This window comes from Pristis pectinata, chromosome 23 (assembly GCF_009764475.1).
Source record: "Pristis pectinata isolate sPriPec2 chromosome 23, sPriPec2.1.pri, whole genome shotgun sequence".
Lineage (NCBI taxonomy): Eukaryota > Metazoa > Chordata > Chondrichthyes > Rhinopristiformes > Pristidae > Pristis > Pristis pectinata.
The window spans coordinates 26,913,480-26,931,891 of record NC_067427.1 but is presented as its reverse complement, the minus strand read 5'-3'; positions in this window follow the sequence as shown (position 1 = coordinate 26,931,891).

Below are 18,412 nucleotides of genomic sequence, written 5' to 3'. Positions count from 1 at the left end.
TTGTTTGGAGCGCTGAGGCTGCAAGAAGCATGAACAGCACAGACAGTGAGTGTGGGCAGCCAACTGGCCCATTATGTTTTACTTTAAACATTTTTGTTTGCTTCAGTTGCTTGTGTCGCCAGCACTGTGTAGCAGTAAGGGTGAGTGATAAGGCTACGCAGAATCAGTTAAGGAATCACTGACATTAATACCCCCATACTGTATACACTGTTCATCCATATGTGGCATTCAAATTGAACTGCAAGAAGGAAGGGTATGTTTCACCTTGCTAAGAACAGGAACGACCCAGAAAGTTGGGGACACAAGAGACTGTAGATGCTGGAATCTGGAGCACAAAAGCAAACTGCTGGAACAACTCAACGGGTCAGGCAGCATCTGTGGAGGCAAAGGGATGGTCAATGTTTCAGGTCAACACCCTGCATCAGGACCCTGCACCATCACAGCTGTCCCGATGCAGGGTCTTGACACAAGATGTTGACCGTCCCCTTTCCTCCACAGATGCTGCTTGACACGCTGAGTTCTTCCAGAAGTTTGTTTTTTGCCCTGGAAAGTTGGTGCTCGAATATCAAGGAATAACTGGCATCTTGCATTCTTTCTATACATGCTCTATGCCCATAACTCTGCAACAATTAAATCAGTTAGTGTAGATTGAAGGTAAAAGTCAAAGGAAGACAAAGGACCAAATGTTTACTTTTTGGGATCCTGACAAAGACAAGGGAGGTGTACAGTCTGGGTACATCTTATCACTCTCTCAGATACAGGAGGAGAGCAGTGAGTTAAGAAAACAAACTATTTTATTAAACAAAATTTATGGAAAGAGAGTATTTTTGACTGTATGCCTCCTACCACACTGGCAACTGATTCAAGTCTGTTCAACACCAACAATGCAAGAATATATACATAGTGAGCAATTGGTTGCTCAGTACGATTCTTGCATACAGAAACAGAATTAACATTTCGGGTCGATAACCTTTCATCCATAATTTGCTGCAGTGGGAAACACAGTAACATCTGCCTTTAGGTTTGTCCTTACGCATTCAGGCTTCCAACTGTTTTATATATATTATAAGATAAGATATCTTTGTTAGTCACATTTACATTGAAACGCACAGTGAAATGCATCTTTTTGCGTAGAGTGTTCTGGGGACAGCCCGCAAGTATCGCCACACTTCCGGCGCCAACACAGCTTCCTAACCCGTACGTCTTTGGAATATGGGAGGAAACCAGAGCACCCGGAGGAAACCCACGCAAACACGGGGAGAACGTACAAACTCCTTACAGGCAGTGGCTGGAATTGAACCCGGGTTGCTGGCGCTGTAATAGCGTTACGCTAGCCGCTACACTACCATGTGGTAAGTTGTTGAAAGTGGGAGATGCTGGCGCTGTAATAGCGTTACGCTAGCCGCTACACTACCATGTGGTAAGTTGTTGAAAGTGGGAGATGATAATGTTCTCGTGAGGGAAATCAGCATCATGAACCTGGATAGATAGGGTAAGTAACCATGATCGTAAAGGATTTAACATTTTTGTGGTATCTTGTATATATTTATCAAGAAAATAGAACTTCACTCTATGCGGTGTATAAATGTAAGCTATTTTTGTTCATTACGGCTGCGCCTTTTAAGAGAAAACATTTATTACATAATTCCACTTTGAAAGCAAGATAACCCTATGCTTGAAAATACTTCCATCGTAATTTTCTGCATTTGCTTTCAATTTTAGACGAGCGCTCCTCTCACCTGTATCCTTTCAAAGCTGAGCATTCTCTGGTTGCTCCTTAAAATTCAGTCCTCTGATGCTAAGGCTCAGTATTTTGCTTGGGTTCAAAGCAGTTTCAGTTTAACCCTCTAATTTATATGGATTGTTATTGCACCTTTTCCTGCAGCTCGTCTCAACAAGGACAATGAATATTAAAAATAAATAAAGATATGCTTCGTTCCGAGAGTTTGCGAAGTGCGGCACTGAATGTGCTTCTTATTGTTGCAGTTTATCATTTCAGCCATTGGGTGGGGCTCTTTTTACCCTGATCCCAACACTTCTACAATTCACAAGGTCCTTCAAGGGAATGGTCACAGAAAGAAAACTGACATATAATACATTGAAACAACTCAATAAAAAATGCAATTAATATGCTGTATGATTGAGATATTAATGTACTTTCCTTTGTCATACACCTCAGATCTTCTGTAGCCGATGGCACAGTTTGACCATCCTCTCCACTGTCCATCAGAATGCAACTGCATTTATGTGGTTCCATGCTTGCCCACCGAGAGGATCTCTTGAGATGTGTCCTATTCTTAGATAAGTAATGTTAACATTGTATTTCACAAGGATCTATCCTGGTCCCTTGTCATTTTTCATCTGCATAATATCTGGCCAATCATATTAAAAGTGCTGAAATTTGACATCCCTATCCTCATGGCCCTACAGATATATTCTTCTCAAGTAGTTATACAATTCCCTTGGTGACAATCATCCAAAGCCATGTTTTCTGGTCCTTGGGTCTTCAACCTGAAACATTCACTCTGTTTCTCTTTTGACACATGCTGCACAACCTGCTGAGAGTTTTCAGCATGCTCTGTTTGTATTATCAGATCCGCATGTACATTGACAACATCCAGCTCTACTTCAGCTAACTCGGTGTTTTTAGATTGCTTGCACAACATTCAGTCTTGATGAGACACAATTTTCTCTAATTAAACCTTGAGAAAACAGAAGCTATTGTTCTCAAATACCACCAAAAGCTTTGATCCAACATCAGTGATTCATGCCTCAGTTCTAACCACTGCCTCAGCTTGAATCATACTGTTGACAACCTTGACATGCTATTTGAAGCCAGGCTTCCTTTCAGACCCCATACTCCACCAACCACAAAAATCAACCGATTCCTCTCTGTAACATCACCTGCCTTTGTCTTGGCTAATGTTCTACTGAAGTCCTTATTCATCATTTTGTTTTAGGTCTCTAGACTGTCACTATTCCAATTTTTCCCAGATGGACAGCCATCGTTCATGACCTTTGTGAACCTGACTTCCAAAACTCGCTACCCCATGCCTTCACCACTTTACCCAATAAATTAAATTGGCTCCAGTCTATTAATGCTCTGGTTTTAATATTCTGTTTCAAGTTTAAATCTATCCATGCCTTCCTATTTCTGTCCTCCAGACCTATAACTTTCCATGCACTTGACGTTCCTCCAAATTGTGCCTCTGTTGGATCCCCACTTCCCTCAGCTCACCATCAATGAATGTCTCTTAAGTCTCTCTCTGCCTCTCTTCTTGTTTTTATGTTTCCCGAATTAGTAAGGGATGTACAACGAGACAAAATCATATACAAAGCTTTGTCCTTTGAAATTTTTCTTAAAAGATGATAACTTGAGTGTAGATAGTAAAGGTTCCATTGAGTGTTTTTGAATACTGAAAACTGATGTAGTAAAACTAGGAGTTAAAATATTTTATTAGGTTGTTCAATGACGTTATGATTTGTGCAGTCTGAGGGGAATCAGTACAAACTGAATAATGAGGAATTCTGCTTTCATTCCTGGTCTCCCCACCCACCAGTCCCCCTCCGCCCCAAAAACAAATGTTGACCTCATAATTTTATATTATTCTTTGTCTTAATTTGTTGTTGGTTGATTATTAGAAGAAAATGCAAGAATTTCTACAGCATGCAGATGTGGGGTGGTGACAAAGCAAATGCAAGCATAAGTTGAATATTTCTAATTGTTGCATTAATTGTGTAAGGCAAGAGGAGCAAAGGACGAAAGCAGGCTATCCAGCTCAGACTAGCAATCGAGAAGGCATGCGAGCACATTCTCAAATTATTCTCCAATCTTAACTTTCACATCCCTTCACTTTTCTGAACTAGGAATCTATTCAATTCTTTTTGCATTTTTCAACTGTGGCAAGATTGATTCCACTGAATTGCAGGTCTATTCCTCCAAGTACAGCCTTGAATTTGAATTACTATTCAGATTAAGTTAACTGAGAATAGTGCCTTGAATTTTACTGTCTGGATTTGGCACAAATTACAAATTTACTTCTCAGTTACCAAGACTTGGCATCAATTTCACAATTCTATCCTGACAAAATCTTAATTCTTTCTTAATCTGATGCAAGGAACAAATAAGTTCCTCACAGAAATGATCTCAATCATCTTGGTAATATCCTTCACTTTAAATGTTAAAGCATACTGAAGTATTTTCATGTATCGTATTTTCCCTCTATCATTTGAATGCATTGATCACAGCTGTATGTTTGCTTTCTTCACTGGACAACTGGCTATACATGATTTCTCCCAGAGTAAATGACTTTAAAAGTTCTCAGCATTTTATGGATCATATTACTTTTAATTCTGTCTTCTGCAACCTGCAGAGTATGTGGCCATTCATAATTGAAGGTTTGTAGTGATGGGCTAGGCACTGAGCTAGAAATAATGACACGTAGTCTGTAGGTTGCACTCGAGACTGGTTTATTCAGAACTTTGCCGCGCTGGCTTTAAGCAGTCAAGTTCCCGCCCTCTCCGGGCAGCAATGGCATCAGAGGTGCGTCACGAAAACCTCGTCCCATGCGTTGGCTTTCTCCCGTCGCTGGTGAAGAAGAAGGCCCAGCACCATTTTGTGGCTGGCCTCTATGCCAACACGTGTGCCATTTTTTGAACTGGTTTGCCTGTGTTGAAAGTGGGTCGCCACCTAAACCCCCGCCCCCACCCCAGAACCGGCGATACACCCCCAATGTCCACAGTCTGGATCAGTCGCTGTTTGGGCGGTCTGCCTCTGCCCCACAGAGCCTGAATCTCAACCGGCTGCCCCAAGTCCACATGGGCCAGATTGAGCCGGTCCACTGTGAAAACCTCCTCTTTCCCTCCAATGTCCAGAATGAACGTGGACCTGTTGTTCCTGAGCATCTTGAACGGCCCCTCATACAGCCGCTGTAGCAGTGCCCGGTGTGCGCCCCTTCGTACAAATACAAACTTACAGTTCTGCAGGTCTTTGGGTACGCAGGTCGGGATCTGTCTGTGCCGTGAAGTCGGTACGGGGGCCAGGTTGCCAAGCCTCTCACGTAGTCTGTCCAGGACTGCCACGGGTTCTTCTTCTTGCCCCCTTGGGGCTGGTATGAACTCCCCTGGGATGACCAGGGGTGCGCTGTACACCAGCTCGGCCGACGAGGTGTGCAGGTCCTCTTTGGGTGCTGTGCAGATTCCGAGCAGGACCCAGGGAAGCTCGTCCACCTAGTTAGGCCCTTTCAGGCGGGCCATGAGAGCTGACTTCAAATGATAGTGGAAACGCTCCACGAGTCCGTTCGACTGTCAGTGGGAGGCAGTTGTGTGGTGCAGCCGTGCTCCCCACAGGCTGGCCGCGGTCGACCACAGGCTGGAGATGAACTGGGCGCCTCTGTCGGAGGTGATGTGGGCCGGTACCCCAAAGCGTGCTACCCAGGTTGCAATCAGCGCTCGGGCGCAGAAATCGGCAGTGGTGTCGGTGAGCGGGGCTGCCTCTGGCCATCTCGTGAGGCAGTCTACCATAGTTAGGAGGTACCGTGCTCCTTGCGACACTGGCAGGGGCCCCACGATATCCACATGAATGTGGTCGAACCTCCGGCGGGTGGGTTCGAACTGCTGCGGTGGGGCTTTGGTGTGCCGCTGCACCTTGGCTGTTTGACACTGTGCGCACGTGTTGGCCCATTCGTTGACCTGTTTGCAAAGTCCGTGCCACACGAACCTGCTGGAAACCATCCGGACGGTTGTCCTGATAGATGGGTGCGCCAAGCCGTGTATGGAGTGGAAAACTCGCCGCCGCCAGGCTGCCGGGACGATGGGGCGAGGTTGGCCGGTAGCCACCTCACACAGGAGGGTCCTCCCACCTGGGCCTACTAGGAAGTCTTGCAGCTGCAAACCCGAGACTGAGGTCCTTTAGCTGGGCATCTCGTCATCTGCCTGCTGTGCCTCCGCCAGTGCTGCATAGTCCACCCCCTGGGACAGGGCCTGGATAGCTGGTCTGGAGAGCGCATCCGCCACGACATTGTCCTTTCCCAAGACATGCTGGATGTCCATCGTGTACTCGGAGATGTAGGACAGATGTCGCTGCTGGCGGGCCGACCAGGGATCGGACACCTTCGTGAACGCGAAGGTCAACGGTTTGTGGTCCGTGAACGCAGTGAACAGCCTGCCCTCTAAGAAGTACCTGAAATGTTGGATTGCCAGATATAGTGCCAACAGCTCCTGGTCGAAAACACTGTACTTGAGTTCGGGTTGCCGCAGGTGCCTGCTGAAGAATGCCAGGGGTTGCCAGCGCCCCTCGATGAGTTGCTCCAGCACCCCACCGACTGCCGTGTTGGATGCGTCCACTGTGAGGGCAGTTGGAACGTCCGTTCTGGGGTACACCAGCATCGCGGTGTCTGCCAAGACTTCCTTGGCTTTAACGAAAGCGGCCGTGGCCTCTTCGTCCCAAGTAACGTCCTTGCCTTGACCCGACATCAGAGTGAACAAAGGGTGCATGACAAGGGCTGCTGAGGGGAGGAAACAGCAGTAGAAGTTGGCCATACCAATGAACTCCTGCAAGCCTTTGACTGTGTTGGGCCAGGCAAAGTGACAGATCGTGTCTACCTTGGCGGGCAGGGGTGTTGCCCCGTCTTTGGTAATCCTGTGGCCCAGGAAGTCGATGGTGTCGACTTCGAACTGGCATTTGGCCGGATTGATCGTGAGGCCAAAATCACTCAGATGGGAGTAGACCTGGCGGAGGTGGGACAGATGCTCCTGACGATTACTGCTGGCTATGAGGATGTCGTCCAAGTAGATGAATGCAAAGTGCAGGTTGCGTCCCACCGCATCCACTAGCCGCTGGAACATCTGTGCGGCATTCTTCAGGCCGAGCGGCATTTGGAGAAACTCGAACAGGCCGAACGGGTTGATGAGTGCTGTCTTGGGGATGTCTTCAGGGGGTACCAGGATTTGATGGTATCCCCGGATGAGGTCCACTTTGGAAAAGATGCTTGCCCCGTGCAGGTTTGCTGCAAGGTCCTGTATGTGCGGCATGGGGTAGCGGTCTGGGGTTGTAGCCTTGTTCAGTCTATGGTAGTCGCCGCATGGTCTCCAGCCCCTGGCTGTTTTGGGCACCATGTGCAGGGGGGAGGCCCATGGGCTGTTGGACCTCCGTACGATCCCCAATTCCTCCATCCTCTTGAACTCCTCCTTCGCCAGGCGGAGCTTGTCCGGGGGAAGCTGTCGTGTGCAGGCGTGGAGGGGTAGTCGGCAACTTGGCTTCACCCAGGGAGAACATCTGGAAAGTCTTGGCATGGACCAGTCTTTTCCCATGCAAGTCAACCAGTAGGCTGTGAACTTGCAAGAAGTCCGCCCCCAGGAGTGGTTGGACCACGACGGCCAGTGTGAAGTCCCATGTGAACCGGCTGGTGCCGAACTGCAGCTGCACTTTGTTGGTGCCGTAAGTCCGTATCGAGCTGCCGTTTGCGGCCCTCAGGGTGGGTCCCAGCTCCCTGTTGCGGGTGTCGTGCCCCGTCGGAGTTAAGACGCTGATTTCCCCTCCAGTGTCAAGACGCTGATTTCCCCTCCAGTGTCAACCAAGAAGCGGCATCCCGACTATTTGTCCCAAACGTACAAGAGGCTGTCCTAGTGGCCGGCCGCAGTAGGCATTAGCGGCGGCTGGCCTTGGCATTTCCCGAGAACTCGCAGGGCGGGCAACACCGGCGAGCTTCTGTGCCCCACTGCTGGTGGTAGAAACACCACTGTTCATTGGCTTCCGCAGTCCTGCCTCTGGGTTGTGTGTGCTCCGTTGTCGGGCCTGGTCTGGCTTGCCATTGGGCACATGGCTTGGTAATCTGTCCAACGGACGCCCCGCTTTCCCTCTTGGCTTTCCACAGCACGTCTGCCTGGGCTGCCACCTTCTGGGGGTCACTGAAATTTGCGTTGGGCAGTAGCACATGTATGTCCTTAGGCAGTTGCTCTAGGAACGCCTGCTCGAACATGAGGCAGGGCTTGTGTCCTTCAGCCAGGGCCAGAATCTCGTTCATTACTGCTGACGGTGGCCTGTCTCCCAAACCGTCCAGGTGCAGCAAGCGGGCACCTCGTTCCCGCCGTGAGAGGCTGAAGGTCCTCATGAGCAGCGCTTTGAATGCTGCATATTTGCCTTCCTCCGGGGGCGACTGTATGAAATCTGCAACCTGGGCGGCTGTCTCCTGGTCAAGGGAGCTCACCACGTAATAGTAACGTGTGCAATCAGAGGATATCTGCCGAATCTGGAACTGGGCCTCTGCTTGGTCAAACCACAGGCGTGGTCACAGCGTCCAGAAGGTTGGCAGCTTTAGCAAAACTGCGTGAACAGATGAAGAGTCGATCATCTTCGGTCCAAATCCTGTTTGGACCATCGGGGTCACCAATGTAGCAATGGGCTACGCACTGAGCTAGAAATAATGACACACAGTCTGTAGGTTGCACTCAAGACTGGTTTATTCAGAACTTTGCTGCACTGGCTTTAAGCAGTCAAGTTCCCACCCTCTCCAGGCAGCAATGACGTCAGAAGTGCGTCACGAAAACCTCTTCCCGCGCGTGGGCTTTCTCCCCTCGCTGGTGAAGAAGAAGGCCCAGCACCACTTTGTTGCTGGCCTCTCTGCCGACACGCGTGCCGTTTTCCAAGCCGGTTTGCCTGCGTTGAAAGTGGGTCACCACAGGTTCAACTGTTATTATTTCTTCTGTTTTTATGCGCCAGACTAGATCATAATGTAAGAATTCTCCATCAAAGTTGATTAGTTCATCTCCATTTCATTGAACGACTGAACTTTCCCACCTTTCAATGCTCTCCATTAATTCTTTTACTCTCCTGAACCACAACTAATTGTTTCTTGAACCCAATTATATTGTGTTTCAAGGGGCTTCCTTATTAACTTAATCTCTTCCTCTGTTAACCTATTATTAAATTAGTTCTGGCTGATTTCACTTGTTCGTCTTATCTTTCTAAAATGTTCATTGCTATTTGGACCTTTCATCACTGTGTCTGGATTAACTTTCTTATATGTGCCGTCAAGTTAAAAAGTCACCGAAGTTCATTTTTTTCCAAAGAAGCCAAACTCAATTTCAGGAATCCCATTCTTAAATCTCTAAAATTTCTTGTCACTGAATTTATCATATTTACTTTGAAACCCTTGAGCTCTACTTAGAAAAAACTTGTCAGTTGAGGCCAACTGCATATTTGCTCTTGAATTATTTTTAGTGATATGTTATGGTGTACCAGGACTTTTCATCAGCTCTAGGTTTCTCTGTACCAATGCTACCTCAGAACAGAGGCTAAGTTCTGAACACCTTTTGCTATCAGTTGCAACAAACAATCTGCTGGAGGAACTCAGAACATCAAGCAGCATTTGTTGGAGGAAAGAAAATGTCAATATTTCAGGAACCTTGCATCAGGACTGAGAGTGGAGAGGGGGATGGCCAGTATAAAGAGGAGAAGGGGAGTGCTGAGACAGGGGCCTGAGGTGATTGATGGACTGTGGAGGGGTGAAAGATGACAGGCGGATTGCACCAGGTAGGGAAGGAGAGAGGGGTGAAGTTGGAAGAGAGTGGCACTTGACTGATAGATGGAGGCAGGCGAACAGAAAATAAATATCAGTTTACTTCCTTCCTCTCCTGACAGCACTGAGTCAAGTGGGCTACACCTGTGCACCAACCACCTTCTAGGACTTCCCTCATGATCATTTCTCATGACCTCAGTGGCATTTTGCTACATTGGAAAATCATGGCCTAGTTCACTGCCATCCTCACTTTTGGGTGGCACAGTGATGCAGCTAGTAGAACTGATGCCTCAGAGATGCAGAGACCTGGGCCCTAACCTGACCTCCAGTACTGTCTGCGTGTAGTTTGCATGTTCTGCCTGTGAATGCATGGGTTTTCCCCGAGTGCTTCGGTTTCCTCCCAGATCCCAAAGATGTGCGAGTAGGTTAATTGCCCGCTCTAAGTTGCCCCTAGTGTGCAGGTGAATGGTAGAATCTCTGCAGAATTGATGGAAACGTGAGGAGAATAAAATGGTATTGGTGTAAACGGGTGCTGAATAGTCAGCATGCCAAGGTGGGCTAAAGGGCCTGTTCCTGTACTGTATGACCCTATGATCTCTACAATATTCAACCAGAATTGCCTGAGTGGGTCCATAGAAGCATTTGCGCAATTTGCCAAGAATAATCAGGAAAATGTAGTAATACAATCCATTTCCATTCTGGCATCCTTCTGACATGTCAACTACCCTTCAGAATTGTTCTATGTCAGGAACATCTCAAATTGCTAAGGCCTTTTCTTTATTGGAATATCTAAATGGCAGCTGCTTTAGTTGTATTCCTACACTTCTTTCTGAAACAAATTTACTTAGACATTTCCACCCTTACAGAAGAAATGTAGTTGAAGCAGCATTGAAGATTCTGATCTGTTAGCTCTTCAGAAACCCGTATCTTGGCAGGTTTCTGAAACATGGCCAATGCTCTTCACAGAAGTACAAATACATGAATAATGTTGTTAATGATTGAAGAGCAAAGTGGAACGGAGGTTATAAAGAGATGCTTGTATAAGTGGAACTTGACCATGGTGCATTGAGGTGGAGAAGAATAGTAAGCAAGAAACCATGGCAAGAGAACAAGCTTCATGGTTAAATTATACTCTTTCCCCATACCCATTTTTTAATCACGTGAAAGCCTCTCAAAGGATAACTTCAAAATTTCAATCCAAGCATACATATATATGTATAATTTCTTGCCTTCCATGACATGATGCTCCCACAGTGCTGTTGACTTTTGGAATTAGAAGTGACAAGCTTTATAGAAAAAAAGACAGGTTGATAGGTGACAATATCATGACAAAGGTAAGGCTCACTGAATATTTACTACATCATTACACATAAGGGACATATATCTTATGGCAGGATACTTAAGAGGCAATTTGGTTTACATTAGATATAATACTGATTTCTGTTACATAAAATATGGAATGCTCCCTTTCAAAACTGTCCTCGTCACAATCCTCCTCAAAAGACCTGTTATTTACTCACAGAACCCCATCATGAATCTGTTCCTTTCCAAGTCTTCTGCTGCTCTCCCCAATACATGCTGCCAGTTTTCCAAAAATTCCTGATGTCCTCAGCCAACGTGACTGAAACGGATGATTTTGCTATCCATACATCAGTATTTGTGAGATATTGTTGTGGCTAAATTGTGGGCCACACTTGCTACATCACAACAGTGACTCAAAGCTACTTTGGAGCCTGTTGAGCTTTTTGGAATGGCCTGAAGTTTTGAAGGGTGATATATAAATGCAGGCTTTTTTATTCCCAGTTTTCTGCATTCATATGTAGCTAAAACAAACATAAGGTTTAAATTAGATAGTTTGTGACTTAAACTATGTTGTACTATCTCTCATCCTAGTTTATAGACATTGCTACAGCTTTGTGGTTAACCACAACATGTTCCTCCAAACCTTCTTCTCCATTGTCCATCTCAATGGACTGCCTCACTTGGTTCCGTCACATATGTAACGGCAAATGCTTCTCTTTCTTCCCCTGCATCAGTATCTCTGGATTTCCCCAAGTGGCAATTCTTGACCCCTTTTTTTCTCCTAATTTTGTATATTGTCTATTGGCAACATCATCTGAATACATCAATTACCTTCCATCTGCATGCTGATAACATCTATCATTACAAACACTCACCCTCTTCCCTGCCTCTATGCTAGGAGATAGTTTATCCATAATCTAAATGTGTACAGTATCCCTATATGCATGGAACTGAGCCAATGTCTTTGAGTCTTGTAACGATCTTCTTACCCTTGTTCCGTTCCCTTTCTGTCCAATGTCTCAGGTTGGAGCAGACTGTTTGCAGTCAAACTTGATCCCAACCTTTCTTTCCAACATCTTGTACTACTCATTACCCTCAGAGCATGCTGTCCCCCAGCTCTGATCCACCCTATTTGCTGCTGAAATCTAGGGTAAACTCAATAAGTTGAAAGATACTGATTTTTGGGGGATTCAAAGAAAGGCAGTTGATAGATAGTACATTCATCAGGGTAATTAGAGATCTGATTTGGCATACAAATAATTAATCCTAGTCAAGAGCCTCATTTATGCCCTTGAAGTCTTCAAACTTGCTTATTCCAACATTTCTCTATTCTATCTTCCATGCTCAATCTTTTTTGAACTTCAAGGCATCAAAAGCTATAGTGTCTATATTCTATCTAGAACCAAATGTAATTCGTAAGTATCTTCTATCCTTGCTGACCTACCGTGGACAACTGCCTTACAAGGTTTTTTATCATCATTGTATTTAAATCTCTTCATGAGTCTCATCTGACAATGTCTTCATAACTTCCTCCAGCCTTGCATGGCTCCTGAAAATTTGGTATTCGCCCAATTTTGATCTCTTACTGATTCCACACCTGGGAAGTCAGAGCTCTTCAGACTTGCCCTGGAGTCACCAGTAACTCGGAGAAGTTATCAGGCCAACAGGTGAACAATAATTACTTGTCACTGCAGGTTAGCGCTCTTCTATGTGTGTGAGTTTCATTGAGTCATATTTAGGCCTGCCTACAATGTACTTCAAACATAAGGGGAATGATCTGCGCAGGGCTGATTGTGGTGGGCTTGCTCTTCCTCACTGGGAAGGGACAGCACAATGGCACATCTCTAGAGCTGCTGTCTCACAGCTCTAGTGACCTGGGTTCAATCCTGACCTCTGGTGCTGTCGATCTACAGTTGCATCTTCTCACTGTGACCTTGTAGATTTTTCCCAGGTGCTCAGCTTTCCTCCCATATCCCAAAGACACATGGGTTGGTAAGTTAATTAGCCACTGTAAATGATAAGGGATAGATATGGGGTAAAGGAAATAAAATGAGATTGTTGTGGGAACAGAGTAAGTGGGTGAGAAATAGGTGAGAACTTTGTTGGCTGAGGGACCAGTTCCCGTGCTATATGACTCTATGACTCTGCCATTATCTGCTGAGAAGATCATTTCATCATAAGGTTCAATTATGGTGAAGGTCAGCTGCAAGTCTAGTGCATTTGTTGTTGATGGCAAAATGCTGATCCCTTGTGTTTTTTCTCTGTACCTTCAGCTGGTAAGATGCTATGCTCTGAAATTCCCTCTGTAAACTTGCCCATCACCCTATTCCCTGTGAAGGCATTTTTCAAAGTCCCCACTCTGACAACCCTTGGACACACCTCTTCAGCTCAATTTGCATTCTGACTGATGATGTGATCTGCTTTAGGGCACTTGTCTGCATTAAAAATGTTAGATAAGTCATGTTGAAAGTGAATTATAAATTCTAAAACCCTACTTTTATAATGTTCATATCTAGACTAAAATGTGATTCTTTCTGTCTTTTACTAGTGCCAATCTTGACTTGGTGATAACATTTTCACCTCTCTGAGGGCTGTAAACGGAAAATGATGGAAACACTCAGTATCTGTGGAGAGAGAAACGAAGTTAACATTTCAGAACCAAAACATTGACTCTGTTTCTCTCTCCACAGATGCTGCTCGACCTGCTGAGTGCTTCCAGCATTTTCTGTTTTTATTTCAGATTTCCAGCATTTGCAGTTTGTAGAGAGTTTTGGGTATGACCCCCATTACAAAGACCTATCTATGTCTGATATTTCTGTGCTGCTAGGTTGGAAGTGTAGTCTTTTCAATGAGGTGTTAAACTGAGCTCTACAACAGAAACAGAAAATGCTGGAAATACTCCGCTGGTCAGGCCATATCTGTGGGAGGAGAAATACAGTCAACGTTTCAGGTTGGAGATCCTTCTGACCTGAAACACTGACTCTATTTCCCTTCCTCCAGATGCAGCCTGACTGGCTGAGTATTTCCAGCATTTCCTGTTTTCGTTTTAGATTTCCATGACCCGCATTTTTTTTTCACCTTTGCTAGACTGAGCTCTGTTCTGTTTAGCAAAGATGAAAACATGTTCTGGCAGCAGAGTGCTGGAGGTGAACTGATTGCAGCCAGTGGTCTTAAATTTACACAATAAGAGTTTCATACCAGCAAGTACTTTTATGTTTGCCAATTTAGAAGTTAGTTGATGGGAGAGTGGTGCTTCAGCGTAAGCTTTTGAGTTTCTTGCATTAATATGGAATGAATTTTCCGTAATCATTCTCTGTACTTTCAGGAGATGTAAAAAAAACAGACAATACTACTCAGGGGAAGCTGGTGGTGATACACTGGCTAAATTACTGAATTAGCAATTCAGAATCCTAAACTAATAATCGTTCCAGTTCAAATCCCACTATAGCAGCTATAAAATTTACATTCAGATAATAATGTGGAATTTTTCTATTTAAAAAAGTAGTCCTGAGACACTATTACCATCCACTCTGCATTGTGACAAAAATCCCCCTGGGTCACTAATACCATAGAGTCACAAAAGATTCTGCAGATGCTGGAATCTGGAGCAACAAACACAAAGTGCTGGAGGTCAGGCAGCAATGATGGAGAGAAATAAACAGTCGATATTTCGGGTTGAGACCCTTCATCATGATTGAAGTAGATCAGGATCTATTCATCAGGATCATCGAGTCATTTGGTCCACCATTTACCTAATCCCATTTACCAGCACCTGGTCTTTAGCCTTCTACACCTTTCTTGTCTGGATGCTTCAGTGGCTTGAGTCAGTGAGTTCAAATTGCCCATCCTCCCACAGACTCTGATCGAAAGGCTCCACCTCCTCCCTGGGCAGTGCATTTCTGATTCCAATCACTCTCTGGTACTTCCAGGGAGAAAACCTGCCTGTTCTGTCCTTTGTGTGACTCCAGACTGCCCATGCAAGGGCAACAAACGCTGGCAAGTGATGTCCTGATCCTTAAATTTATCCCTCAACAATACCCAAAAACAAATTATTTGTTCATCTTTCTTCTATTGCTGTTTATGGGACTGGATTGTGCATAAAGCAGTCGTCATGTTGCTTTGCATTTCAACAGTGAATGTTTATCAAATTTATCTGTACTCAAATCTTTTATCTCCCTTACTTGACTTCATATGTAAAAAAAAGGACAACTGCAGACATGCAGGAAATAATTTGTTTGTCTCATTTTCAACCAGATGGATTTAAATTTTTGGCAATGCAATAACTATTTCATCAACCACAAGGGACTTCTACTAGCCTCTTCCCCACTGCCATCAGATTTCTGAACGATCCATGAACACTACCTCATTATTCCTTTATTTTTGTAATTTATAGATTTTTATGCCTTGCACTCCACTGCTGCCGCAAAACAACAAATTTCACTTCATATGTCAGTGATAATAAATCTGATTCTGATGTCTAGAACACAAAAGATTTGAATATTCCTGTTTCACTGGCTGTAAATGCAGACAAGTGGGGCAGTGGGATAAAGAACCCCCTTGCCCAAATCAAGCAGTGGCTTAATTCAGTCAGTTCACATTTCCCATCTTCCCACAAACTGATCGAAAGGCTGGCAAATTTCAGAAATAGGCAAATTCCGGAATTTAAGCAAATCCCGCTTGAGACAAGAGCTATAAACTCAAATTGGACAGCATCAGGATTAATGACTGGGGAAAACTGTGCCTCTCATGGTTTGATGTCAATGGTAACAACCTCTTCGCTGGCTACTTACACAGGTATTGGAGTATGCACCCCAGTGTACTTAAGGAAGCTGCTCTAGAAATAATGGACGACTTGGTGGTCATTTTCCAACATTCTACAGATTCTGGATCATTTCCTATGAATTTGGAGGGTAATGAATAAAACCCTACCATTTAGAAAAAAAGAGGGAGAGAGAAAATGGGGAATTATAGACCAGTTAGTCTGACTCCAGTGAGAAAAATGCTGAAGTTTATTTAAAAAGATGTAACAGCAGAGCACTTGGAAAATAGCGAAATGATTGGTCAAAGTCAGCATGGATTTATGAAAGAGATATTGTTTGGTAAATTTACTGGAATGTTTCTGAGGATGGAACTAGGAGAGTGAATGGCGGAGAACGAGTGGATTTGGTGTACTGGACATTCAACACAAAAGAGATTAGTGTGCAAAACTAAAGCGCATGGTTTTGGTGTAATGTCATGGACAGCAGGTTGGTTTGCAGACAGGAAAGAGAAATTAGGAATAAGTGGGTCCTTCTCTGAGTCACAGGCAGAGACTAGTGGGGTACCGCAGGGTTCGGTGCTTGGACACCAGGCATTCACAATATATATTAATGATTTAAATGAGGGAATTAAATATATCTAAGTTTGTGCATGACACCATGAGTGTGGGTTGTGAGGAGGATGCAGAGAGGCTCCTGAGTGATTTGGACGAGTTGAGTGAGCAAATGCAGTTGAATGTGGGTAAATGTGATGTTATCTACATTGGTGACAAAAACGGGAATGCAGATTATCATCTGAACAGTGAAAAAGGGGAAGGTGCAGCAAGACCTGGATGTCCTTGTGTACCAGTGAGCGAAAGTAAGCGCACAGATGTGATAGGCAGTGAAGAGGGCAAATGGTACATTGACTTTCATTGTGAGAGAAATTTGAGTCCAGGAACAGGGATGTCTTGCTGGAATTGTTCAGGGCTTTGGTGAAGCCATACCTTTATTGTGTGCAGTTTTGGTCTCCTTATCTGAGGATGTTCTTGCTATGGAGGGAGTGTAGTGAAAGTTCACCAGATGGATTCTTGGGATGCCAGGACTGATGTATGAAGAGAGATTTGGACAACTGGGTTTATATTCACCGCAATTTAGAAGAACAAAGGGGAACCTCATTGAAATTTATTACGGGACTGGACAGACTAGATGCAGGAAAGGTGTTCAGGATGGTGAGGAAGTTCAGAACCGGGGGAAGACCCTAACGATAAGGGGTAAGCCATTTAGGACTAAGATGAAGAGAAATTGCTTAACCTGAAGAGTGGTGGGATTCTCTACCATAGAAACCAGTCGAGGCTAAATCATTAAATATATTCAAGAATGAGTTAGATATAGTGCTAATGGCTAAAGAGCTCAAGGCATAGAGGGAGAAAGCAGGAACAGGATTCTAAGATTAAGATATCTTTATTAGTCACATGTACATCGAAATACACAGTGAAATACATCTTTTGCGTAGAGTGTTCTGGGGGCAGCCTGCAAGTGTCACCACACTTCCGGCGCCAACATAGCATGCCCACAACTTCCTAACCTGTATGTCTTTGGAATGTGGGAGGAAACTGGAGCACCCGGAGGAAACCCACACAGACATGGGGAGAACGTACAAACTCCTTACAGACAGCAGCTGGAAATTGAACCCGGGTCACTGGCGCTGTAATAGCGTTACGCTAACCGCTACACTACCAGGCCTGAATTTGGATGATAAGCCATGACCATATTGATAAGCCATGATCATATGGCCTACTCCAAATGTCCATGTTTCCGTCAACCACTTGTGGAACTTTGTCCCAGTAAGGAAAAATAAATAGCAAAACTATTAATGGATGAAAATGAACAAAAAAGCAGGTGCTGGAAATCTAAATTAAAACCAGAAAATATTGGAGATACTCAGCGGGTCAGGCTGCATCTGTGGGAAGAGAAACAGAGTTAATTTTTCAGGTTGAAGACCCTTTGTCTTGACAAAAGTACTAATGCCTGAAACCTGAGAGTAAAATGGAAAATGCAGCAAATCAGCTGCTTGTTGATACCTGAAAGGGTGAAAACTTTGATTTAAATTGGTTACTTCTGGTCACTCTCTGAAGAATGGCTTCAGTCCCCAAACTGTTCTGTATTTTCTGTGTTCATAAACCTGAGGGACAACGGTGATGTTGACTGCAACTCTGTTTTTTATCACTTATCATACTTTTTATCTTACATCTGGGTTCAATCCTGACCTCGGGTGCTGTCTATGTGGAGTTTGCACGTTACCTTCCCGACTTTCCAGGTTTCTCCTTGTACTTCAGTTTCATCCTACACCACAAGAACGTGTTGGTAGGTTAATTGGCTACTGTAAGTGATCTCTTAGTTGAGGTTGATGGCAAAGCGAAGCAAAGGGGAGTTGATGGGTATGCACGAGAGAGAATATATTGCAGTATAGGGAAATAAAGATAGAAGGAGTGTATGAATGGGATTGCTTCCTGGAAGCCAGCATGAATCTAATGGGCCAAAAGGTCGTCTTCTGAATCACTGTAAGTAGAAGATATATGCACACATATAGAAAAGCATGTAAATCTCCATATATATAAAATGGACGTGTAGCAAAATAGGAGTAGGGCCATAGGCTTTTCTGTACCATTCAACATGATCACGGCTGATCATCCACTTTGGTAATAAAACCAGAAAATGCTGGAAACTCTCACTAAGTCAGGCAGCATCATTACAATAAGAAACAGCGTTAACATTTTAGGTCAAAGTTCCTTCATTAGAACTGTTGTGAATGTATTGGTATTGGTTTACTATTGTCACTTGTACCGAGATACA